Source organism: Dermacentor albipictus, chromosome 7 (genome assembly GCF_038994185.2).
Source record: "Dermacentor albipictus isolate Rhodes 1998 colony chromosome 7, USDA_Dalb.pri_finalv2, whole genome shotgun sequence".
NCBI classification, from domain to species: domain Eukaryota; kingdom Metazoa; phylum Arthropoda; class Arachnida; order Ixodida; family Ixodidae; genus Dermacentor; species Dermacentor albipictus.
This window is the reverse complement of record NC_091827.1, coordinates 15,296,997-15,322,467: the sequence shown is the minus strand read 5'-3', so window position 1 is coordinate 15,322,467 and position 25,471 is coordinate 15,296,997. Positions and strand designations below refer to the sequence as shown.

Below are 25,471 nucleotides of genomic sequence, written 5' to 3'. Positions count from 1 at the left end.
CTCCTCTGAGAAAGGAGAATAATATGCAGTGGAAGAAAGACCGATAATTGGCAGATAGACCATCATCAGTACACTGCACTTATTTAGTGCACGCGGCTGGAACAGTTACGAGGCACAGATAGCTTGAACATAGACTGCGTTTATTTTGGGGTGCGCGATTGCTCTTATACCCCGAAGTGGGAAGGGGGGTGGGAGCGGAAAGAAGGAAAGGAAGCGTACTGCGCATGCGCAGTACTCTGGTTTGACGCAGACACCACATTTAGGGAAGTATAAACGTGACCACAAGAAGGAGACGTCGAAAGAACGCTTACAAGATGACCACTCATAGAAAGATCATAATGTGACGCTAATCCTGAGATATAAGACGGAGTCGTACGTTGTGCTGGGTACCTGTTCAAAAGCACGCCGCAGAACGTAATGTTGGGTCGGGCAGTGTTAACACGTGTAAAACAGTGCTCGCTCCCTGCCTTGGACCGCAACGATCACCAAGATTCCACAAGATGTCGTTGTACAAAAGCACCTCAATATTTCCTTACGGCACCCGTACTCGGCGCATGCAGCAGCCGGGTATGCCACTGTGACACATCTCTCTCTCTCTCTCTCTCTCTCTCTCTCTCTCTCTCTCTCTCTCTCTCTTCATTCCCATACACTTTCCCCCAGTGCCGGGTGGAAAACAAGACGTGCTTCTGGAGATACGAACTATGCACTTGTCAGCTCGTCTTAGCAGCTGTAAATGCGAAACAATCCAGCAGCGGCGCTCGAACATGCTACTAGCAGCGCGCAGCGATTGAGCCACAGGGCGACGAAGTCAGCTTGCAGGCCCATCTCGTCAGTGTGATGTCATTCGACATAGGGCAGCCGATCTAATATTATTCGAGGTGGTGTTGCTTATCCCCATCAAATGCCACCACGCTAAGGAGACGAGACGGAAGATATGAGCGAGCACCGTCACGTCCTCGTGTATGCACAGAGCGCCGTCGTGATGTTCGCATTACCTGGCCATGTCACCAGCTCGGCCACGCTAGTCACGCGAGTGCTCCGTCTCCATACGTCAGGCTATCGCACCGGTCTCGACAACCTACCTGCTTGTCTGCTTTGCTGCAGCCATGGCGTGAAAGTGCGCGCCGCGCATTCACAGCCTCAGCGTATGGCCTCCGTATCGCCTTGCGTGACAACGTTGCAGGAAAAAGGTTGTGCTTTACGAGGGGAGTCTGCAATCTGCGTTGTTGTTGTTGTTGTTGTTGTTGTCGTCGTCGTCGTCGTCGTCGTCGTCGTCGTCGTCGTTGTTGTTGTTGTTGTTGTTGTTGTTGTTGTTGTTGTTGTTGTTGTTGTTGTTGTTCATACGCTGGTTTAGCTATCGCAGTGAGCACGCCTCCCTTTATTGTGTGCAGTGCCGTTCTGCGGTGGGGCGGGAACATATGCAACGCTACAGTTCGCAAATGAAGATCGCGCGCGCGTTGGTCGGACGTTATTCTGGTTAACCTCCCTGCTTTCTACTTATCTCTTTCCCTCCTGGGTTCCTGCTGTAGCTTTTATTTAACACTTGTGAATTTGTTCTCATTACAGTCCCGGTTTATGACTGTTCTGTGCTAAACTAACTGCTTTTGCTTTAATGCTGTTTTTCAAAGAACAACGGAGGCAATACGGTAACAGCCTTCTGCTGCAAGTGGTTCCATTTGTTTTTTTAAGTATTTATATATTTATTATCTTTATTTTCTTAAATGCTGGCTACTTAAGAGCACTGGCACTGCAGTTATAATCTTTAACTTTTAGGGGAGTGGTTAGTACGAGAGAAACATAGCTTTTTTTTCATACTCGTAGTGCTTTCTAAGCGAAACCCCTGGACGACGCTGGGACCACTGTCAATGAAAGAGGCCACTAAAAAAAGTAGCGCGGCTACCGAAACCAACAAAATGCAGAAGCATGGGAAGAGCAGAGAGCGGAAAAAATAGTGGGCGAGAAAGGGGGAAGAGGGACGATTACGTGCCCGTCATTTATTTCTCCGGGTCATCAGAACTTCGCAGCGAGGCTGGAGTGGAGAACGACGAGGCAACCTCAAGAGAGAGAGAGAGAGAAAATGATAAATGAAAGGTAGGGAGGTTAACCAGGACTGAGCCCGGTTGGCTACCATACACTGGGGAAAGGGAAAAGGGGACGGAAAGATTAAAAGAAGAGAAAGTCCACTGGAGATATCAGTCGGTCACTCAGTACGGATCACAGACGCTGACTCAATCCGGTCGCTTTCAAATATCGCAGCAGCGCTTTTGTGGCCTTTTGTAGCTGCGATATGCGAGGCCATGGTCTCAAGATTTTGTTCAAGGTGAACGGCCTTCCATCTAGTTGATTGAGAGCTTTGCAGAGGTCTTGCCTTTCATATTCAAAAGATGGGTAGTAGCACAGTATGTGTTCTATGGTTTCCTCGACACCGCAGGCATTGCACTCGGTGCTATCGGCCATTCCAATCAGAAATGCATAAGCATTGGTGAATGCGATGCCCAAACGTAAGCGACACAGCACTGTTTCCTCATTTCGCGGAAGACCTGGTAACAGCCGCAGTTGCATAGAGGGATCGAGGGAATGCAAGCGATGTTGAGTGAACTCAGGTGTGTGCCACTTCTCCCTCAAAATGTCACTTAGTAGGTTGTGTAGTAGTAGCTTAGTAGCTTCTTTGTGTATCTGCGAATCACTGCGCTAATTATGCGGAATATCGTTTTCACCGCCAGCCTAGATCGCCAGGCTAGCAGCCGCCTGTTGCTACAAACTACCACGACTGCCACCGGCGCTAATCATTCCGCTCGAGTACCATCTCGATGTATACAGGAGGAGGTCATACGCTGTTCAAATGCCTTCCGTGGCCCCGTCTCACTGCCGAAGAAAACAAAACAATAATCTTCCGAAGTTACAAAATACCCCGTGAAACGTGCACGATCCCGCTGCTTCGTACTGACCTTTCTGAGTCATGACAACATCAACAAGTTTGATTTTCAGTCTCTCTCAAGCGTCGCTGGCTATACGAGAGCCACTTCAGTAGATCTTTACACAGGAAAAAGCTCTAGGAAAGTGGTCCGGACGGACCTCGGCACTCAAGGCCTTAAGGGCTTTGCTGAAGTTGTTAGGGACATGCGAATTGTGCGACCGCCTTTGAACGTTGTAGCGCGTAGCTTCGCGTTACTGTGTGAATTTTCTTTTTTCCATTTTTTTCCTCTTCTTCTTTTTCTCCTTTTATTCCCTTTACCCCTTTCCCCAGCACAGGGTATACCCAGCCGGTACTTACACTGGCCAACCTCCCTGTCTTTCCTCTCCTTGTCTCCTCCTCCTTGGTAGATCTGACTTTTAGACACCTGCCATCGAAAGTAGCAAAATCCGTGACACCAACGACTTGTTTTGTGCTGTTTTCTTTTTCAGGACAAGACCGGTCGACCAGGAAGTGCAAACTAATAAGGAGCTGTTTTACGGCCATCGGGTTACTATAGGGACAAGCCAACGCGCTTGCGTCGAATTACCGCGGCCTTCGCAAAGAACACATGACAGCAGGACGCCGTTAAATGTATCGCTTAATACGACGCATGTATGACCAGGATGACACGGGGACCCGTCACCTAGGTGGGAGACTGTAATTTGCTTGGCTTCCGCGAAAAGCAGGTTAAAAGCAATCAAGTGAACACTCTGGCGTGTCTGGGAAGTGAAGGGCTAGACGATCGACGCCGAAATATCTCCTGGAGAAGATAAAAAGAAACGCTGAACGTCGAGAAACAACGGTGATGGAAAGATAGCAGAACGCAAACACCGGCAACCTGGAATCTTCCTTCTCCAAAGTTTGGCGCCACGCAGAATAGAGCCTACAGGGTTGATGTTGCTCGCCGGGGGAGGACCCACCGACGTATTAGTAAACATACGCGCAAGCACAAAAGCCCGGAGCGCTTTGGCCCACCCATGTTAAGAAACGCCTATTCTTCAGCAAAGTGAGGCTAATTGTTTCGGAAGGCGCGGTATAGGGACGCGCACTCTTCTTATGGGGTGTGGCCACAGGGGCCATAGCGATTTCGGGGTCAAAGGGTGTCGAGCAAGCAATTGTTTGCCAAGAGTGAAGGAAGTGGTCACAGAGCCTTGCACTTGCTGCAGGAAAGAACATAGTGTACCAAACATGCGCTGTCATACAGCGGCCAACGGAGACTTTGTGAGCGATGGGCAGCGGACAACCTCCCGGCGCGTGGTTGCACACGCGCGCGCGTGGGCGTGTTAACAAAGACGTAAATTCCGGTTGAGGATGAAGACCGCTCGTCTTTTTTTGGCTCAGCCGGAAGCCGTTGCAAACGCCCGTGCCAGGCAGGCGCTGCTGGCCGTGCCCTCTTGTTCTATTTTTTTTCCCCGTGATTCATACTTTCACCGTAAGGTGACGCCGCAAGACTATACTTATATCCGAAGGGGGTGGGGGTTGTGATTTCGTATTTAGTAACCTATAGTTTTGCGAAGCAAGGCCACGCCTGGCCTGTGAGAGACGACGTAATTGTGAGTGCGCGGGATACATTTGCAACAACCCGGATCGTTCAACGTAACATAGCAATCCCAGTGCAGCGAAGAGTTGAGCCCAGGATCGAAGTCGTTATATTTTCTATGTTGGAAGCAAACGTCATTCAGTTCAACGTAAATTACTCCAAAGGATCACCGGAACTTCATGCTCAGAGTGCACTTGAGGTGCATGCACACAGTGTAAAGTGCAAGTTCTACCAAGGCCGGTGACAGGTAATGTGCATCAATCATTTGCCTTCTTTTATATTCTCCGAATTCTGCGAACGTACACTTGTTGAACGTTGATGTACAATTCTTTTAGAGGACGCGCATAAGTCTTTTCTTGATTCTTTGAATGCACTGCTTATAAAGTACATATTTTCTAAGGATAAAAGTGATAGGGAATCCCGCGTACCCGGAGTCAGAAAGCAAAAGCCAAAATTATAATTATTTACGTATCACATATCAATTTCGTTTCCTTTATCTACCAGCTAGTTGTTTTGATAACGTAAATTACATTGGAAATATATTTCTGACGACGGCTGATGGGGTCATTTTTATTCGTGTGCTGCAACACGTTTGAAAAAGGCGGCGACCTAAAAAAATACACGGACGGAGACGGGATGACAAGGACGAGCTTTGATAGCTGGAAATAACTGCGACACCTGCAAGTAACTTTCCATCCCAGTTAAGTCAAAGTACGATGTTCGTAGACTTTTGACTGAACACCGATACGGTCATTCGAGACTAGATGAAACGGGAACAGTCGCCAAAGGGCCTCCCAATGTCACTGATACAAAATTTTAAATTACGGCGTTTTTACGTGCCAAAACCACTTTCTGATTATGAGGCACGCCGTAGTGGAGGACTCCGGAAGTTTCGACCACCCGGCGTTCTTTAACGTGCACCTAAATCTAAGTACACGGGTGTTTTCGCATTTCTCCCCCCATCGAAATGCGGCCGCCGTGGCCAGGATTCGATCCCGCGACCTCGTGCTGAGCAGCCGATAGAAAGTTCGCAGAGACAAGCGCATATCTACAGAAAGAGTGTACGTTAGCCTCTGAAAGTTGTTGACCGGTCCGGTTTTCCCCGCATCGAGCACAGATAGCCATCGGCCATTCTGGGCGACAAGTCCGGATTTAAGAGCCAAGCCTCGCGTGCACTGTGGAAAGACGTGTCGTTCGTGGCGACGTCCCACGCGTGGCACATCTGTCACCTGAATTGCATTTCTTGTTTTTCACTCAGTTCTCAGTTTTCACTCCATTCCTGCAGTGTGTATCTCCTTCGTCGTCCTAGTACTGCTCGCATGCGGAGGATCGGATCGAGCTTGGCTTTGTCCATACACCGAGGCTTAGGCGCCGATTTCACAAAGCTTTTCGTTCTGAAATGTTCTTTCTCATTGGCTGGACGCCTTCGCTAATGTTACGTCCAGCATCGGGATTGGCTATAATGCCGCGGTCGTGGCATGTCAACCTTCCGCTTGCCGTACGGAAATGCCGTACGCACACTTCGCACGCACTAACGCACGGACAACGTAAACACACGCAGGTACTCACACACACAGTTGCACGCACCCACGCGCACACTGCAGGTACACACACATACGCGCTCACGCATAAAACAAACTTCGAATGGCAGACCTTGTGGCCCAGGATCTACGAAAGTAGCTCAAGAGACTGAAGGAGAAAGAGACGCCTATCGCAAAGTTCAGCACGCAAGCTGCACGTACATACCTACAGCACAAAGCTTAAAAGTGCCTATATCTCCCTATATCCGAGCTGCTTCGACCGGCGCCAGCAAGAATGCCCGCTCATGCTTGCTACGAACTACGAGGCTCTGCAGAACGATAGCCTCGACATTGAGCAAGGTAAACAAACACCAGAAACTATACAGAAAAAGCAGGGATGCTTGATCTAAAGATGATACGGCAGGAGAGACACGCTTACACAAAATAAAGTAGCTCACTGGCGAGATGCGTGCAGTTTGGTGGGTCGTGAGCGGCGCGTCAAAGCCATTAAATGGAAAACGAAAAAGGAAGAAAAAGAAAACGCAACAGATGAGCTAGATGGCAGTAAAATCTGGGAGGCAGCGTGAGGACGAGAAAGTGTAACGGAGGGGGGGGGGGGGGGGGGAGAGAGCAATGCGGTGCCGTCTCCTAACGCGTCGTCCGAAGAACGACATCCGCCCGCCTTCGAGGGCACACTGGGCCCAGCATTTCTCGTGCCCACTTCAGCGGTCGTTAAAACGCTTTTTCTTACACGAGAACATGTCCTCTCCCACTGGAGAAAAAAACCAGCCCGACGCCTCTACGGCGTCGTATGCGAAACCCAGGGCACATAAAAACGGGCGTTATCCTCAGTTTACTCTTCGTTTTCTTTTTTTATGTCCCTGCAGAGTGTATCACTCTCTTCCTCCCCTTCAAACCTCCTTTCCCTCGTCATTTGTGCGTTGCCGCGAACATTTACCGTGCTGCTCCTGAAAGAAAATATTTGCTTGGCATCGCCTCAGCCCCCCTTCTTCTACCACTGCTCGCGTTATCTCGCTTTCTTCCTATCCCTGCAATCATCGTGTTTATCTTGCCTACTCCTTGTCGCTCGACCTTATCTCTCGCTTTTCGATGCCCCATCGCTGTGTACTGCTTTAAACTTCAGCGAAATGAAAACGAACATTAAAAATTAGAGGATGCGTAGGTTCACGTCAAGGTTCACGAGGAGGTTCACGCCAACCAACAGAAAAAGGTTTTGCGTTGGCAAGTATGGCCAAAGATGCGGCAGCAGCATTAAAGCTGTGCGCACATCCGGGTCGTGTCTGTTTTTTTTTTAATCTTTCTTTTACTTATTTTTGCTCTAAGCCTTAGCGCACGAAATACCATATCATCCGCAATTCAGTCATTTGAAGTATAGTGCACGTTCACATATATAAGGGCGACTCCTTCGGAGACATGCCGCAAGTGGTGGCGACCACGGGGCGACGGTGATACGGGGTCATTAGTCGCTAGGTAACATACATTTCTCACCGACTTCTTTAGATTTACTGAGCAGCTTTGCAAAGTGAGGTAAGCTGTTGTTTAAATTGACTGTGTGCTGCACGCGGCATGGTTAGAGAAATAGATATGCTTATTGCACCTAACATGTCCTAAAATGTGCCCTGATATCTTTCTCTTTTGTTGTTTACTCTTTATCATATGGTTACGTGAAATCGCAGCAGCGAAAATATTTACAGGGTGCATTTACAAGGGTAGCAAGCACTGGCCAGCATGGAAGTCGGCTAACATCAAGGAAGGCACGTCACCGTCATCAGATCAGCAGTGGCCGCTTATGTGTACGTCCCACTAAATACAAGGGTCAATACCATCGTCTTCTAGTAGCACGTAGCACGACTCCCTGTGACAGAAGAGCTGGCCCGGCGCCACTAAGGACCCACAGCTGAGGAAGAATGGTAACGCTTGAGTCTCGAAACGTGAACGATGTCGTCGGACAACCGAACGGAAGGTGCAGTGGGGCTGGCGGACACTGTATCGTACGTTACGTCAGTCACTTGTCGAAGGACGCGGTATACGGGCCCGTGTGGAGAGGAAGTAGCTTTTCAGAAAGGCCCATACGTCGGGAAGGGGACTAAAGCATCGGGAGGGCACCCGGAGCCAAACGTTCGTCGTCGTGTCGCTGCACTGTCAAATAACTTAAACCCTTAAAAATAAAAAGGGTGTGAATATGTCTATAACTCCCACCATTAGGGTGTGATCTATATAACCGACGCCCTAAGGGTGTGAGTTTACACATTTACACCCTTTTTCACTTTTAAGGGTGTGAATTATTTTACAGCGTGGTCGTAAATGCGCTTTTGATTGTCTTTGGAAGCAGCAAGTCTACTACGGGCTATCTGCCGCGCGTAATCAGCCCGGGCAATGGCGTAGCGTGCATATGTTCACTAATGTGAACATATGAAAGTGTGAACATATGAACAAATGTGTCCAACGGTAAAGTTGGCTCACGTCCGAACAAAAGGTAAAAGGCAGAGTATCCAGCAACGTCGTGGTGGAGGAATTATATGCGAATGTCACCTATGGCAGCGCAAGGTCCCAGTACCTCTACATGAACCGTACGTGTACCGTACATGTACAGTATTCAGTACATGTGATATTTGAAAGCTCTACGACAAATTGCCACTTGCAAATATATTTTTCTGTTAGTACTCTTGCAGTGTTTATAATGCGTAGCACATGTACTTGGGAGATTTGTTAAGACCCTGACCGGCCATGTGCGTAGTGTGGAGCTGGACTTGTATCTTCCTGATGGTTTAGCGCCATCACCCCGCCTTCGAGAGGCCGCTGCTATCGTAATAAACAATTTTAGATGTCTGCTAATTTTATTTATTTTTTATTTTCAGGGCCCGGCTTATATATTTCGTACGGCAAGGCACGTTCCCATACGATCCTCAAGGGGACACCAGGTAACGCGTCTCAAACGGCTATCTGTTGTGAAACATGGCCAAGACTACACCGGAAACTCTCCAGACACACAACTCGCTTAGCGGCGCCCATGGTAGCGGTACACGGAAGCTCACCCAAGATTTCGTACATCTTGGGTGAGCGTGGGCTGGGCGCCGTTTTTTGATGGCGGCCCACCAAGGCCCGCTTTCGAGCCGTGGGCGACCGTCCGGCGATTGTGGCGTGATAGACGCGAATGCAAGGCCTTCCAGGCACGCCGTTAAGACGTTGAAACGGAAATAGCTAAAATAAAACCTGCAGGTGCCGAGTGGTGAGAGACCGAAGGTCAATATAGAAGAAACAAAGGTCGGAACTAGAAAAGGAGAAATTCGGAGAGTAGCATGAAGCTACGATTAAAGCCCACGTTGGTTTTACCATAAAGTTTCGTACTTGAGAGAGAGAAAAGAACGATGATTCAATAAATGACGATGTTGGCCTGAGGCTTCGTCTGCTCCTTGCTACTTGGACGACGCCTCCTGAGCTCGCCAGAAGAAATATTTGTGCTGTTCATGGTTGCGATGCTGAACTCTATCGAATTCCGCCATGTTCGCGTTTCCACCCAATCATAGATGGTGTAGCCGCCTTGTGAACCAATCAGTGCCTATGATAGGATAGGATAGGGATAACTTTAATAAAGTGCCGGCAAACGACGATTTAACGTGTCGTGACGCTGGCCAAGCGTCGACCCGGGGTTATACGGCGGAATTTAGCTGCGTCCAGAATAGTAGCCTGCGGATGAACCCGAGACCAGAAATAATTGTTTCCTTAATCTTTTTTCTGAGGACCTCGTATGCATTTCCATCATAGCTACGTGCTACTCGAGTGGACGACATTACTTTAGTTTCAACAAAACTTCCTCCATATTGTGCATTACTGCAGAAATGAACTGCTAAAAGGTCAAGCCTGTACTCTTGTGCTGTGATTCTTGCACTTCGATTGGCTTTCAACTGAACGACATAGTGTGTTGTCGAAGGAATTTTTCTAGTAAGAGAATTAAGTTCTTCTAATACAGCGCAGTGGAACACAATAACGTTTTATTTATATCATAAGGATAGAGGAGGCAGCAGGAAAAAAGTGTTGTCAATGACAGCTTCACAGGAACCTTGAGCCCCCATCTGTATAAAACTGTCTCCGCTAATAGTCTGCATTTGGTAGAATTAAAAAAAAAAGAAACAGTAACAGGTTATACATCGTCAACATAGAAAACGTAACAGATCTGTAGCTTTACAATACAAAACTGAAATGTGTTTCTTTTCTCATATATGCGCATATCACTGGCACTGAGTAGGAAAAACGCGCTCTATGGTGGTAACGTGCTGCGCTCTTAATAAGTGGTACCACATTATAAAGCTTCAGGGGTTTCTTCTTTCTTTTTTTCTTTAACGTGAAACGTGGTCTGCGACTCAAGGTTTTAAAGACCCGGTCAGATGCGCGTACTTCACCAAGAGACCGTACATGTGCCCAGCAAACGGGTCGCTGCTTTTTATATAGCGCTGTTCGGAACTGTGTCTCGGGCCATTCGGGCGACGCTGATGTACGGCCGGGAGAAAGTGCGACATCACGGCTTTCACACATTGAGGGTGACAAACAGCCGCTTGAAAAACTGTTCTTTGCGCGTGAGATATTGAAGTACGGATAACAAAAACTAATGAAATGGCAGAGCGTTGCTTTGCGAAATCTAGGTTCGCAGCCCGCAAGAAACGACTTTAAATGTTCGGATTGAAGTATTGACTCTCAAACTGGGACACTTGTTGTGGCAGGGAGAGTGAACTGCAGATCTGTGTATGAGAGTACAGCATCCGCTACGCTGTGTACAAACATCGGGGCTCTAACTGTTGCTCAGAGATAGGTGGCTGCATTATTTCAGAAGCCTAGCCACTCTCCCTGCACCCTCGGGCAGTCGTAGTAGTAGTAGTGATTTTGAAAAAGAAATGAAGAGAAAAGTGCAGTGCCGTAACTGTCTCTCAAGGGAGGGCACCTCAACAGCCCTGCACAGGGTAAGGGGAGTGGGAAGAAAAAGATTAGAAAGAGAATATATGAAAGAGCGGTAAAAAAAAACAAGAAGGTTAGGCAGTCGTCGCACTCCTTACAGCAGGCGTTGTGTAAGGTGTCCTTGTGCTCTGCGCTCCGAAGCAATAAGCGACGCATTCTTTTAACCTTCGTAGTTCCATCGCATAATCTCGAAGGTAATGCGGGAAAGTTGTTATACGTGGACGACGTCCAGGTGTGCTCGAAGACGACCTGCGATACTAGTAATTACTCGTTTTAAACCAGCGACACTTACTTACGCATGCCATAAGCAACTCGTTTAGTATCATTTGCCAACGCGTCCAATGCGACAGCCGGGCAATTAAACATCGTGTAAGCACGTCGGGTACAAGAGTTGGAAATTAGCATTCGTCCATCCCTGTTTTCCTATGTTTCTTTGTTTGTTTGTTTCTTCACTTCTCTTAAAGTCCGAGTTGCACGCCAAAGCTCTGAAGAGGTATGTGGCGCCATCCCTCTCCCCAGCGGCACAGGAAATGGGGATTCCCCTCTGCTTTTCTTGGTGTACGCCCGTTAAATTTGGTCGTAAGGAAAATAAAGCATGGAGCAGCCGAGACTGGAGAACCGCACCTTGGCATTGGGACAAAAATTAAAAGAAAAGGAAACAAGTTTTGGCGTAAGCCGCACATATCTACAGCGCACATTCATCCTTGTTCGTCACGGAGGAAGTAATGGTAATGGAGGCACACTGCTGAAGGCGAGCACCCCCTGTAGTGGATTCTGCGACAACCTGGAAGAAGTGTTTCAGAATATGTCTGTGGTGCGATCCAGGCGTAGGTGTCTGGCACATTTACTGCCGACTTTCCTCGTTATTCGACGTTGTTTACAAACAGCGTGAGTTGTTGCTCTTGTTAATGTTTAGTTGCCTCAAATCATGGCTCATACCCCCGATAGGTCCTGATGGCCAACACATTTTCTAAGTCACCATTTCAGTACCCGCACTGAACCGGTCTACGTGCTTGAATTTGATTCATTCTGACGTTGTGCCGCGTGGAAACCCAAGCGAATAGAAAAAATAAAGGAAAGGATGTGTCACACTGGAGGTGGTGAAAAGTACACAGAACAAAAAGAACCTCCGAGCATGACTTGCAGTAATCTCACCATGGTGGTGCAGTCATTTTCCTTGATTTCTTCAACGTTTCCTTTTTTTCTTACTTTTGCAGTTCATCAGCACTGCATGAGACTAAAGCACCTTTCTTATCACATCTTGACTGACTTCAACTCTCCCGGAGAACCACGTGCATTGTTGCAACGAAGCAGGAATAGACAGAATGACGCGGAGGTTAGCCACTTCTCGGACCGGCTGGCTTCCCTGTGCTGGGGAAAGGGTGTAAGGGAGTAAAAGATAATAGAATAGAGATGTTATATTGTTTCTGTTCATTAACTGCGACAGCACGAGAAGTCGGGCTTACTGAAGATCCCATTGTGTTAAATTCGTAGCCAAATCAAAGAATAGAAATAAACAAGAGAACAGTACGCGTACATAGGAAGAAAAATAAAAACATTTTCCATAAAGCCCGCATTGTAACCAAAAAAAATATTTTTAAAGCCCAGTTACTCGAATTACGTCACTATGGATTAACTATCTGACCAGGCGGACATCGTTTGCAAGAAAAACCAACGCTATCTATTCATTAATTTAACTGTTTGGATTAAATAACTTCTTAGTAACTAATCTTACGGTACATGCGTATGTTGAAAAGTTGAAAAGAAGCGTCATAAAAAGTCTACTCCGTGTTTCGACACTTCAAAATGGCCACCTAAACAAATCACATGCCTCGCATTTGTCGTTGAATTTACCTGATCACACACGCTGCACCGCGAAGCGCGTTCCGCGCTGCGACCTTCCTGTGACGTACACTCTTAAAACGGTTGCACTCTCTGACCGGCTGACGAGAGTGACCAACGTCAATCACGCCCTGTACGCAGACGACATTACGGTGTGGTGCCCGGGAGGGTCGGACGCAGAAGTCGAGCAGGCTCTTCAAGAGGCGCTGGACACAACGGAAGAGTACCTGAAGGAAACGGGACTCCGTCTGTCACCCAACAAATCGGAACTGTTGCTGTACAGGCCCTCAAGACAAGGCATGAGGAATTTGACGCCGATCGATCAAATACCGATCAAATTACATACGAATGCCGGCCAGCCGATTCCCAGAGTGGACACTATACGAATCCTGGGGCTGCTAATTGAGGCGAAAGGTGGTAACACACAAACTGTCATGAAACTAACGTCCAAAACGGAGAACATGCTCCGGCTGATCCTCAGGGTGACGAACCGCAGAGGAGGGCTCAGCGAGAGCAGTCTCATCAGACTTTACCACGCCTTCCTCATGAGTCACGTCAATTACGTAGCCTCGGCGCTAAAATGGACCAAGAGAGACGCGGCCAAAATAGAGACACTGATGCGCAGGAGCGTCAAAAGGGTGCTAGGTCTCCCGATCACTACAAGCACGGAGCAGCTCGATCGGTTAGGGGTCCACAATTCACTATCAGAAATCATCGAAGCGCAGACCAAGGCACAGGTCGTGCGGCTGTCGACCACCAGGGCCGGCAGACGCATCCTAGAAGAAGCAGGGATAAATGCCGAGGCAGAGTGCAACGCACACAAGATTGCGCTCAGCGCGGCGGTAAGGGGCACTTTCAAGGTAGAACCGCTTCCGAGAAACGTCCACCCGCAATTCAACGAGGGGCGCCGAAAGGCGAGGGCCCGAGCACTGCTGAAATCGACCGCCAACTGCCCGGGCCTGGTGGCATTTGTAGACGCGGCCCAGTATGGGCGCAGCGATCGGTACGCGGCCGTCTCGGTACGTTGGGATGGCACAATAATTAACGCAGCATCGGTCAAGGGGGTAACGTCCGAAGTGGCCGAACAGGTGGCAATAGCCATGGCAATGAGAGACCCCGAACGTCCTTCCGTCTACACAGATTCGCGATCGGCGGCAAGAGCATTCGCCTCGGGCTCGATATCCCGGGAAGCGGCGGCCGTCCTCGGCAGCGAGGGAGCCGCGGGTCAGCACCTCGTCAAATGGTTTCCAGCCCACATGGGGGCCGACGTGCACCCCGAATTTCCCAACGCCAACGAGCTGGCGCACGGACGCGCGCGAGGACTCACGCACCGCGGCGATCGTGGCGAGCGAGGTGGCGGGGAGGGAGGGGAGCACCGAGACCCGCTGCTCACCTTCAACGAAATAACAACACACTACCAGCTGTCGAGGAGGACCTTCCCACTCCCCCACGCTAAACTCACTAGACCACAGTCATCGATATTCAGAATGCTTCAGACAGGGTCGTTCCCCTCGAGAGGCAGACTGAGCCGTTATTCACCAGAAGTAGAGCCGCAATGTCCGGATTGTGGCGAATCTTACTGCTCGCTAGCGCACATGCTTTGGCAATGCTCCGCGTTAAGCGGCACCGTGTTCACTAAAGAAGAAGACTGGGTGGACGCCCTGCAAAGCGACGACCACCAGACCCAGCTCCGGGCCGTCCAGAGGGCTCACGAAAGGGCGGAGGCTCACGGGCTTCCCGTCCCAACGTGGGTGCGGACCGCGACCCCTGCCGCCCACTAAACCAAGAGTGGGTGGGGAGGGGTTCCTCAGGACACATTAAAGTTATTTCCTCCTCCTCCTTTGGGGTGTATATTTCTCCCACAACATTATAAGTTTACACCCCTGATTATACGAGTCCCGTGCAACTAAAAACTTTCTACCCCGATATATACGAGAGCGATATGTGCAAGCTATGCAAGTCTGTTAGAGCCACCCTTCAACACATGTTGTGGGGATGTGAAATATACCAAAATAAAATGGCAGTCTCCCCAGAAAATCTACGGGCGCGGTGGTCGGCCGTGCTGCTCAGCTCAGAACTCCAAGACCAACTTTGGGCCGTCCAGCGAGCCAAGGAAGCCGCACGGGAGCAGCAGCTCCCAGTGGCCATCTAGGCGGCCCCAGGCCCGGGCCTCCCAATCGCCGGATTCCAAATAAAGTTCTCTCACTCACTTGAGTCGTATCTTGCCACACAACAATAAACGTTATCTGTCTTGTCCGCATTTCCTTTCTTTAACGCTGCGAGCTCGGTACTACCCAGTAACTAACGGCATGCGTGTTATCAGCATTATATATATATATATATATATATATATATATATATATATATATATATCATTGCCGACAGGAAAGTAACGGGCGCGGCGCTTTCACGAAAGGAAACGCAAGCAAGGCAGATGACGATTATCATTGTGTGGCAGATATACACTCCAAAGGCAGTAAACTTTTTTAAAGTGAACAATAACCGTCATCTGCCTTGCTTGCGTTTCGATCCTTTCTTGAAAACTCGGCACTCGCTACTTTCCCGTCGACAATGCTGTGTCACACTGATAACGCGTAAGCCGTTCGTGACTGGGAAGTACCGGGCTCGCAGCGTTAAAGAAATGACAACGTCACAATTTACAACCGGCGGTTTGCGCTCAGAGAGAGAAAAACTATATAGTTTTTCTATATAGTAAGCCCAAATTGCTATCAAAGGCCGCGTAAAAAAATGTTTTGTGTTGTTCATAGCTTGGGGAATGGTACAGGGAAAAAAAAGATGAATTAATTTTGCAGACGACCGGGCAATAGCGAAGGCGCATTTCCCGCTTAATTGCGCCCCGCTACTTGTACGTCCGTCTGTCAAGTTTTCCCAGGACCTCTTGCACCCACATTCCTGTCTCGTACCTTTCGCCCGTCGTTATAGTTTGCTCGTACACACAGACACCGGTGAGACTTGATAGACAGTGTCGAGATACGCGGGAACATATGAACGAAAAGAAAGAGGAACAGAAAAAAAAAGAAATCTTATACGCAAAGATCTATTGCGAGGTTCCTTTTTTTTTTTTTTTGCTGGACGCCTAGGAAAGCGGTTTATTGAAACGCTCAGCGGAGGGCGACGGTTGTAGCGCACGCTTTGAAATGCGAACGAGAGTGACCAGAAGAGTGGCAGACGAACAAATTGGCTACACAGAAGAGACAGCAACGAGAGACAGGGATAATTGAAGTTGGCTTACGCCAGTCAGTAGACCGTCTCTATTGCAGACGAGTGCAAACTGCATGATCTTTGGCGTGCAAGTAGACAAACAGCGGCATTCCTTCGTCCAAACAGCGAGCGCTTCTGCAGAGCATAGTCCCGCGTGCAAAAATCTGAAGAAAAAAGAAATGAGTTGGGGGTGGGACTAGGGAGTTCACTTTTCTCGAGAAAACGCACTCTAATGCACCTGCATAAACATGCCCGAAGAGCATAAAAAAAACGATTCGACGCGTTGCCGTACGTCAAGCGCTTGCTTGGCAAATCTCCATCGCAGCGGGATGCGACTCGGGCCAGACGAGTGTCCGTGCTACACCGTTCACATGTGTCGGCGAAGCGGGAAGCCGATCTACGCTTGAAAGCATCCCGGTTTACGAAAGGCGGGTCGGCGCGTTAGTTTTTATTTGGTGAGCATTCGAACCCCACGACCTGTTGAGAGGCGATGCCGCGCGCCGCGCGTGAGGATGCTCTGCCGAGCGTTGCGGCAAGACGTGTTTAATAACACTGGAATTGTGTTGCACTGCGTAGTAGTCGCGAAATCGACCCGTATATACCCTCGCTATGGCGTGCTTCATATAGTAAGATAGTGGTTCTGGCAGGTACAAAACCAGAATTTTATTTTGTAAGTCGTACAAAAATGTTCTGAAAACACCAACTGACCCCGTAATGGCAAAAACCGCGTTAAGCTTGTTCTCATTTTACGCCCTTCACTCGCCCCACTCTCCTGGATATATACACTTTCCCACCGATTACTCGACACAGTCGCAGATAATGGGACGTGTGCAAAACGCAACGCAAAGCTATCTCGAAAGAAAACAATGTAAGTGCGTGGTTCTCGATAACACGTACGCAACCAAAAGCAGCCGAGGCACAACAGGTATGGTGAAATGATCATGGTTATGATGATGATGATGATGATGATGATGATGATGATGATGATGATGATGCGAGTGTTCCCTACAAGCCCGAGCTCTTTGTGGACTTCCGATGTATCTTTAAACAATTTCATCGCACCCTTATATACACATATGTATGTACATGAATTAAGGCAGTTGATATATATGGCAAATGTAAGCCGACCGCAAATGTTTTCAGAGCACAGAACGGGGAGAACGAGCGATATTTTGTCAAGTCTACCCCACTCAATTTATTCTTTAGTTTGAGTTCATTTCTCACAACATGGAAGGAGTACTTTGTGTGATGAGGAGCGTAGGAAGAAAGCTGAATTAAGGCAGCTTGACTGGCCCCACCCTTCCATAAATAGGCAGCACAAACGGCGAGCGATTTCCGTGCCTCGCAGAAATTAGCTCAGCGAAAATTCATTGCAACATGGTGCATATATAGGGTGTTTTCTTTTTTTTTAGCAGCACCACATTCTTAAAAATTGCCCGTAACATACAGCACAACTCTAATCCTTGATCTAAATTACTCGATCAGGCGGCCATTACTTGTACGCGAAATCAAAATAATAAAATAATTAGCGTAATTGCGGTAAATATATGTTTAATTATTAACGTTTACTCTTGTACGTTTGTGCTTCTATGTGCGTATACTTACTTTGGTGCTTCAATGAATAAAACAGCGCTTTCTTAGTAACTGGAACGTTCAAGTAACTGGAACGTCAGTGCATTTCGTCGGACACTTTGAAAATGAATATCTAGGAACTGATGCCCGCCGGAGAATTCTTTCCAAGTGGATACGCCTTGTGAACTCACCGGCTATAATTCGTAGATTGAGATAGTGGCCGTAATATTAATAATTAAGAAAGTTAGTTAACGTAATGATGTTAGTTATCTAATTATGTATTTTGATTTTTCGTAGTAGTAATGGCCGCCTGAGCCAGTAATTTCGATCAAGCATTAGAATTGTGCTTTCTGCTGCAGGCAACATATAAAATTTGGCGCAGCAAAAAAAAAAAGCACCCTGTAAACACATACCAGGGGATGATTGTACCAGAGCCCAAGAGCCCAAGAGCCGCAGCTTAATGGTTGGACGATAAATTATTACGCCAAGGACACGTTATTAGCGAAAAAAGATTATTTTATTGTGTTTTGTTTTGTTTTGTTTTGCACCGTCAAACGCAAGTAAGGGTGCAAATCAATCTAACTCACACCCGTTCACCCAAAGGGTGTACGGGTGTGAGATATAGACCGATTTGGGCACCCTAATTCATTTTAGAGTGTATGGGTGCGAGTTGTAGATGGATTTACACCCTTTTTGGGCGAAAGGATGTGAGACATAGATTCATTTACACCCTCGTTCATTTTGGAGTTTATGAGTGCTAGTTATATACCGACTCACACCCTTTTTCATTTTGAGGTGTACAAATGTGACTTACGCCCCCTTACACCCTTATTTACACCATTATTCATTTTGAGATGCCCTGATGAGAGTTATAGACCGATTTACGCCCTTATTCGCATTTAAAGGCGTGAATTCTTTCACTGCGTAGCGCGAGAGCCGCACGCGATTGCCAACGAGCAAGAGTTCTTTGTGTGGTACACCCCCAGTGCGGTGATCGACCCGTTACGAGAAAGGCAGAGACGTCAGACGCCCGATCTCGCCGAGTGACAAACGAATTATTCGAGGCGATCACGACCGAGCGAGAGGCGCAGTGAGCAGCGCGCGGTGGGATGATTGACGGCGACCGCGAAACCAGACACGAGGGCACGTCCAATATTGTTTGCTCGATGCGCGAGCGCCGAATTCGTCCTCGGTGACGCGTCGACTGGGACGAAATTGCATTGATGACGTGGTCTCTTTCCTTTCGTTGACTTCGATGCAGGGGCGCCAGGCAACAGGCGCACTTGAGGTGGTTCGAGCAAGCCGTATTTAGTTTGAATTGTCAGCCAACGACGCTGCAATGTTTTCAGTAACTATACGTGCCTGTGCGTGTGTGCGTGTGTTCATGTGTGTGTGTGCGTTCATATTGTTTCTTTTTTCCCCAATGATCGCGTGGAGATATATAGCTCAAATCGACCTTCTTAGGTGGCTTACCTGAAGAAGGGGGTATCAAAATGTCTGACCAGCCAATTAAAATGAGTCAGAAATTAAATTTTTTGAATATGTAAATTTCAGGGCACACACCTAGGCCTAGCATTTCGAGTGTATCGGAACGGGCACGCGAAGGTGCTTCATTTAAACAGGTTCTGGGGACGGGGAAACGTCAGAAAATCACGCGACTACCACTCGACTTGAAATGAGCAATTGCAGCATTCTCTTTGAAGGAAAACGTTGGACAGTAAATTGGCGCGTCTTTAAATAAGCTCTTTGGATGTATAGTGTGACTTTTCACGCCAATAATTTCAGCCTTGTATAGAAATGCACCTGAAAACGCGGAACACCGCGACATTTCGCAGGCAGTACTTAAAAAAATATCTCCGAACAAAAGTTATTCCTGTTTTTCTTATGTACAGTTATTTGCATAATAACGGACCACAAGAAAAGAAAGTGTACACGAGCCTGATGCACCGCCTTTACAGAAACCGCATATAGGTGTAGAAGGCATATACGGTTTGTCAGCATAATAAATAAATAATAAATAAATAATAATAATTATAAATAAATAAATAAATAAATAATAAACGATACTGCGAGCAGACTGCATACACAGTGAAAAAAAATTACGTCCACAAGGGTGATGGTGTAAGCCATGAAACTAATTGCACCTTTGCACAAGACCCCAAGACACACTTAAGGGTGCTTGCTTTTTTTCTAGGGCTTCAACACATATAAGGTGGTACATTTTTTTTACTGTGTACACCGATCTCCGAAGCGCGGTGAAGAACTGAAAAGTTGTTCCTCGTCATTGAAAAGCCCACAATCAATCAACAATATTGACAAGAACCTTGATAGAGTGGGAAGGCATCGTGCTTCAGGGCAGATTCCAGCGGTATTCATTAAAGCCACGGCAGACCTTGGTGATCTCCTTGAACACTCCTGCATCAGTCACTGACCGCGTTTGGAAATATTTTAATTGACACCGTTGGGGACTCTATATTGTCGTTAGGGATTTGCCAGCAACCTAAATAGTTCTTTTTCCAGAGCAACGGTTTAAGTGCACTCCCCCTCCCAATTTAAGGTGTGACGTCCCAGTTCAAGCCGCGCACATCTGCTCCGGATTGAGACGGCGTGTTCACAAAACATGGTGCCGTGGCATCAGCACACTCACTATAGCGAGGGGCAGCGTAGGGTCTCCTTAGTGTTGGCAGCAAAACGTTGTCTCGGACGAGTTTGGCCTATAACGAGTAGGGAAAAATCACAGCGCAATACGACAAGGACAAAGTTCACAGGATAGTTTAGCTAAATTATACAAGGCTATAAACTCATACAAAAATGTCTCAAACTGCGGTGAGTTACTCTCGAAATAGAAGCCTTTGTTTGGAGCAGCGCTTGTCCTGTTCCCAATGTGACATTGTCCCTGTCATTTTGTTTGCACTCTGATTTTTATTGTTGCACTGCTGGCTGTTCGATGGCCTGCGAACCGCGATTCGACAAGCGTTTAGCAATTGTAAAGCTTGTCCGCTCCGTAGGGGCTTGATGAACGGCCGGTACGCACACACAATGTCTAAAGTGGCAGCAAGGAGTTCTCCGCAAGTTACACTCCGCAAAAGGCACGTTTGCGCAAGATTTCGATCTACGCCATAAACGACATCGGTTCATTCACGCCTTGCTTTACGTTTCACGCACGGGTCAATCGAGGTGCATACAAGTGCTGCACACCGCATCGCGCCGGTCGTTAACGTTACTATACGCTCTGCCTGACAACGATGTGATCGAATATATCAGGCGGCAACACGTATCGAAGGACATGTGCTAATTGGCGACATGTTTTTTTTATGCGAAGCATATTACTAGAGCTCAACCTCAGGCGCGGCGGTGTCGCCTTCAATACCACGTGACACCGTGACGTCACGACAGAGGAGAAACGGGGCTCCAACTCGCGCCGTCGCTCGCGGCGTCGCGGCGGTATATAAGCAGCTGCGCTTGCCTCTGCTGGACACTCACGAGGCGAGATGCCTCCTGGAGACAGAGCTGCTTGTTGGAATGAGAAGCGAAGGTTGCGGCGTGCTACGGAGACTGATTTTCTAGGTGGCTTTGGCTCAACTCTTGCAAGATGGGCTGGGTGGGAATCCAACCAGGGTCTCCGGAGTGTGAGACGGAGACGCTACCACTGAGCCACGAGTACGATGCTTCAAAGCGGTACAAAAGCGCCTCTAGTGAATGCGGTGTTGCCTTAGAAACGAGCTGTTTCTAAGGCTCAGGCGTGCGTCGCTTGCTCAGGCGCACATTTCGTTGGCACGCCGAACGCTGCGTTGCTCGACGCTCACCGCGTCCAATGCGGGGCGCGTAGTCGCTGCGCCGTAGCCCATTGTCTTACACCCCTTGGCGGGTCGACGGGAACGCTGTCGCGTTCCACTCTTGAAGGCGAATCAGAGTAACGCATGAGTTGTTTCTTCGTCTAGCTGAACCAAATATAGCCAAGCAACAGCATTTCACCAGGCTAAACAGTGGTTCAACAACTAAAATAAAGGCTAGTATGCTTCGCATCCTGGGCTTAACCTTAGCTAAGCCACAGCCATTTTTTTAATGTGCAGACCGGATAGTAATGTTCCCCTCCACGGGGCATTGCTAAACGAAATAACGAGAACTAAATGTCCGCAGCAATCTATAAGTACACGAATTCTTTTTGCATTCCGTCCGTTTCAGAATGCAACCACCATGGCCGAAAACCGAACCTGAGACCCCACGCCCAGCAGGAGGATGTCACGGCCACTCAGCTACCGTGGTGTGTGAGGCTTTACCGTAAGAGACACAAAGTCCCGTTGACAAGGGTCAAGCCATGGATTGCGTACGGAAAAGCTACACCACCAATCGCGGAAAAGTTTGGTCCGTGCGAACTTTTCTATTGCACCTTGAGTTTGTATTGCACCATGAAAGTAAAGTTGTAGCATCATAACAATCTGGCAGGAATCATGTAGTACACGAGACTTGTATAATGAGCAAAACAGAACACTACCGCATATTTTGTACTTATTTTGATTCGTCTGCAATTTCCCAACATTTAAGTTCATCCATACAGTACGACTAAACCAATCTGCAATCCGCCATCCGAAGTTACGCAAGCAGTCATTCTACGAGGCCAAGCGAGAAGCTGCTCGCACAAGCGCCTCTCTCTGCTATCAACACATGCCTATAACACTCTGCGCTAACACCGCGTCATTTCCAATGACACCTATAATCACAGAGGCAATTTGTAACCGCAAGAAAAAAAACACGAATACCGGGGTGTCAGCATGCAGGTCGACCCCACATTGGCGGCGATGCCGGAACTACGTGTGCGGTTGGAACATTTACGGAGAGCACTGATGCAAGCTGGAGGTGGCAAACCTAGAGGGTCATTTGTCCAGCCGTTTGTCCAATTAGACCAATTGCGAGCGCAAATATTTACGGATGCCAAACGCTATACTACGCCACCTTCCCAGACCACCTCTTGGTTTTCTGCTCCAGACCCACCGAGAGGACGTCTCTCGAAAAAGCTCTTCAAGCTGCTGTAACCACTATATACGTGCGATCGAAATGAGCGTACCGATGACCCGTGCGTCGCCCTTCGGCCCCTTCAAATACATTCCCGAGTCCTGTTGCTAAAGAGGGCTCGATTCCTGACATCGCAACGTGACACATCTTTCCCCTTCTGGCCTGTGTAGAACTGCACTCCAGAGATGCGTATCTCCTTACGCAGTAGGTATCCGCGGTACAAGTGCAATAGCACCCCTAAGCGGCTACATGCGGAATCAAAATTACAGCTGCAGACGAGAACAGGACGGCTATCGCCGAAACGTCGTCATGGCTCCAATAACTTGTGGCCGATTGTGACTATAGCTGCGGCATGTGAAAGAAAAAAGATGGCCCCTGCATCTGTAATTGTCGGTCGTCTTCTAGAGTAATGACATTATGAGCGTTTACAAGATATACATTTGCTCCTGCTATAGCAGCGCGTGCAGTGTAGGATTTCAGTGATAGCAGGTCGTGATGATAATGGAGCACTCCTTCGGATGCGCGAAGTGGTGCGAGGGTCCACTATCATGCCGGTCAAATTGGGTGCACTGCATCTCCGGCGGAGGCGTCGTCGCAATGCCTCCGACAAGGTATACGCTATACGTGAAACGCATCGCAAACACACAGGAGACGCGTGTTATCGGGAATCCTTTCCAAGTCATCGGCGTCCCATCTTCGTGAATACTCGTGAAATTAGTTGTTCATGGCGGTTCAGCCATCACAACTGTGACTAACACGAATGTTAAATAGTTAAAAACCCGGGAACCACGAATTTTTTAATCAACGCTGCAGGTTTCAGAGAAAATCTCGAAGACCAGCGCTATCTTTAATCGTGAGGTTCTTGCACGTATAGCTGCTATGGACAGACCAAATGGCGGTATGATAAGCACGGAAAAGACGCCGGCGCTTATCACTTCCCAGTTATCGAGCTGCACACTGCTTAAAAAAGATTAAAAGTACTGGCGATGATGGGCGCTTAGTACTTGTTAAGAAGGTTTTAAAAACTATGATAGGTGGGTTGCGGTATAAACTACGGCTTCAAACGAGTGCATCATAACGCTACAATTATTTCACGCCTACAGATATTGTACGGACATCCTAAGCGCGTTTACGCCGCCGCCGTCGTGCTGCCATGATACCAAACGCGGCAGCACGGATGCGTATACCGGTCAAAACCGCAGCACCGTTCGGTGACTTGTGAAGCACCAAACGTGGGGCAGCACCTTTGTGAATTCCTGCGAGTATCATGAGAGGACGGGATGAGTTTGCCGATAATTTACCGATAAACTGGACACCGCTGTACCTGGATCCTGCCGAACCATATAGGGCACGCACAGCTACAGGAAAACAAACGGGCTCACTGCGACTAGGGAGCGAGCACGATCGCAAAATTAGACCGTACGACTCCCACTAGCTGCCTATAGCATAAGTTAGGCGTGTAAGCATTCTAATGCGCGAATAAATGTCACTTGCGTGCACTTGGTTACGACATTTCTGCACCCTGTAGTACCCATATACACCGTCAGCAGCACTCACAGGACGTTTCACGTACACTGTAAGATAATTTACACCCTAAAAAGTGAAAAAGGGTGTAAGTATCTCTATAACTCACACCCTTAGGGTGTCCATTATATATATAACACCCTAACGGTGTGAGTTATAGTATTATGAGAACAAAGAAAAACTGCGCAAAAAGGACAAGACAGAGAAAGAACCACACGACACAATATTTATTTAGTTATAGACACATTTACACCCTTTTTAGAGTGTAAATTATTTTACAGTGTACCCCATTGCGGCTGCGTCCCTGATAGAGCCAGCTCGATTTCTTTTCTTAAATTTTGGGGTTTTACGTACCAAACCCACGATCTGATTGTGAGGCACGCCATAGAGGGGAGACTCCGAAATAACTTGGGCCACCCAACGGTTCTTTACCCAGCACCTAAATCTAAGTACACGGGTGTTTTCGCATTTCGCCCCCATCGAAATGCGGCCGCCGTGGCCGGGATTCGATCCCGCGACCTCGTGCTTATAGCAGCCTAACACCATAGCCAATAAGCAACCACGGCGGGTGATTTCTTTTCGCCTGTGAACGTTGTGCCGTCCGGTCAGCTTAAAGCGTCCCGCAACGTCTCCCTTTCATTGTTAAAGCAGGGACATATATCAGGACATGTTGTATTGTTTCGTCGCAGTCGCAAACGCTGCATGAGGCACTGTGCATCATTAATATATACGGAAGCAGTATAGGCGTTCGTAAAAGTGATGCCCAACCACAAGCAACGCAACATAACGTTGCGTCGTGTACAGCGACACCAATGTGTCTGGTACAGCACAAATTAATGAAGGACAACTCGAAAATGCTGCTAAGTCTTTAAATCTCTGCCCATCAGACTGCTTTATTCTAGAGCTTCAAACTTCTTATTTAAGAATATGTCTTGACGGTATTAATTAGGAAGTTAATTAGCTAACGTTACAATTCATCAAGCAGGACATCGCGATTTTGCGTGTAATTAATACCTGCGTTTTCTGGTGATCCACCTAAATATGCCGAAATTCTTCTTGTATATGTGCACACTATTTCGAAGAACTCCGAAATAAAAAGAGCAACCGCTGTAAATAAATTGTTGCGCCCGATCCTGTTGGTTGTTTTTCTAAAGTGTTCTCGTCACTGAAATTCCGTTTGCAACGTCGGACGTGTTCGTGAATTTCGAAACTTGCGGAATACCTGTAGCATCAGCAAAGCAAATACTTTGTCGCGGTGCTCATGCCCACCATCTAGCTTTAGTAATCAGAAGGGACGAAGACATATGAACA

At 47.9% G+C, this 25,471-nt stretch overlaps 1 long non-coding RNA gene across 1 annotated transcript; it reads left to right on the top strand.

Moving 5' to 3' along the window:
• The first annotated feature begins 4,441 nt into the window (after window positions 1-4,441).
• On the top strand, window positions 4,442-22,021 carry LOC135914329 (uncharacterized). Its single transcript, XR_011507099.1, has 4 exons — window positions 4,442-4,743; window positions 7,732-7,830; window positions 8,896-8,958; window positions 21,809-22,021. It is a non-coding gene; the product is annotated as an uncharacterized lncRNA (long non-coding RNA).
• Window positions 22,022-25,471: the final 3,450 nt, after the last annotated feature.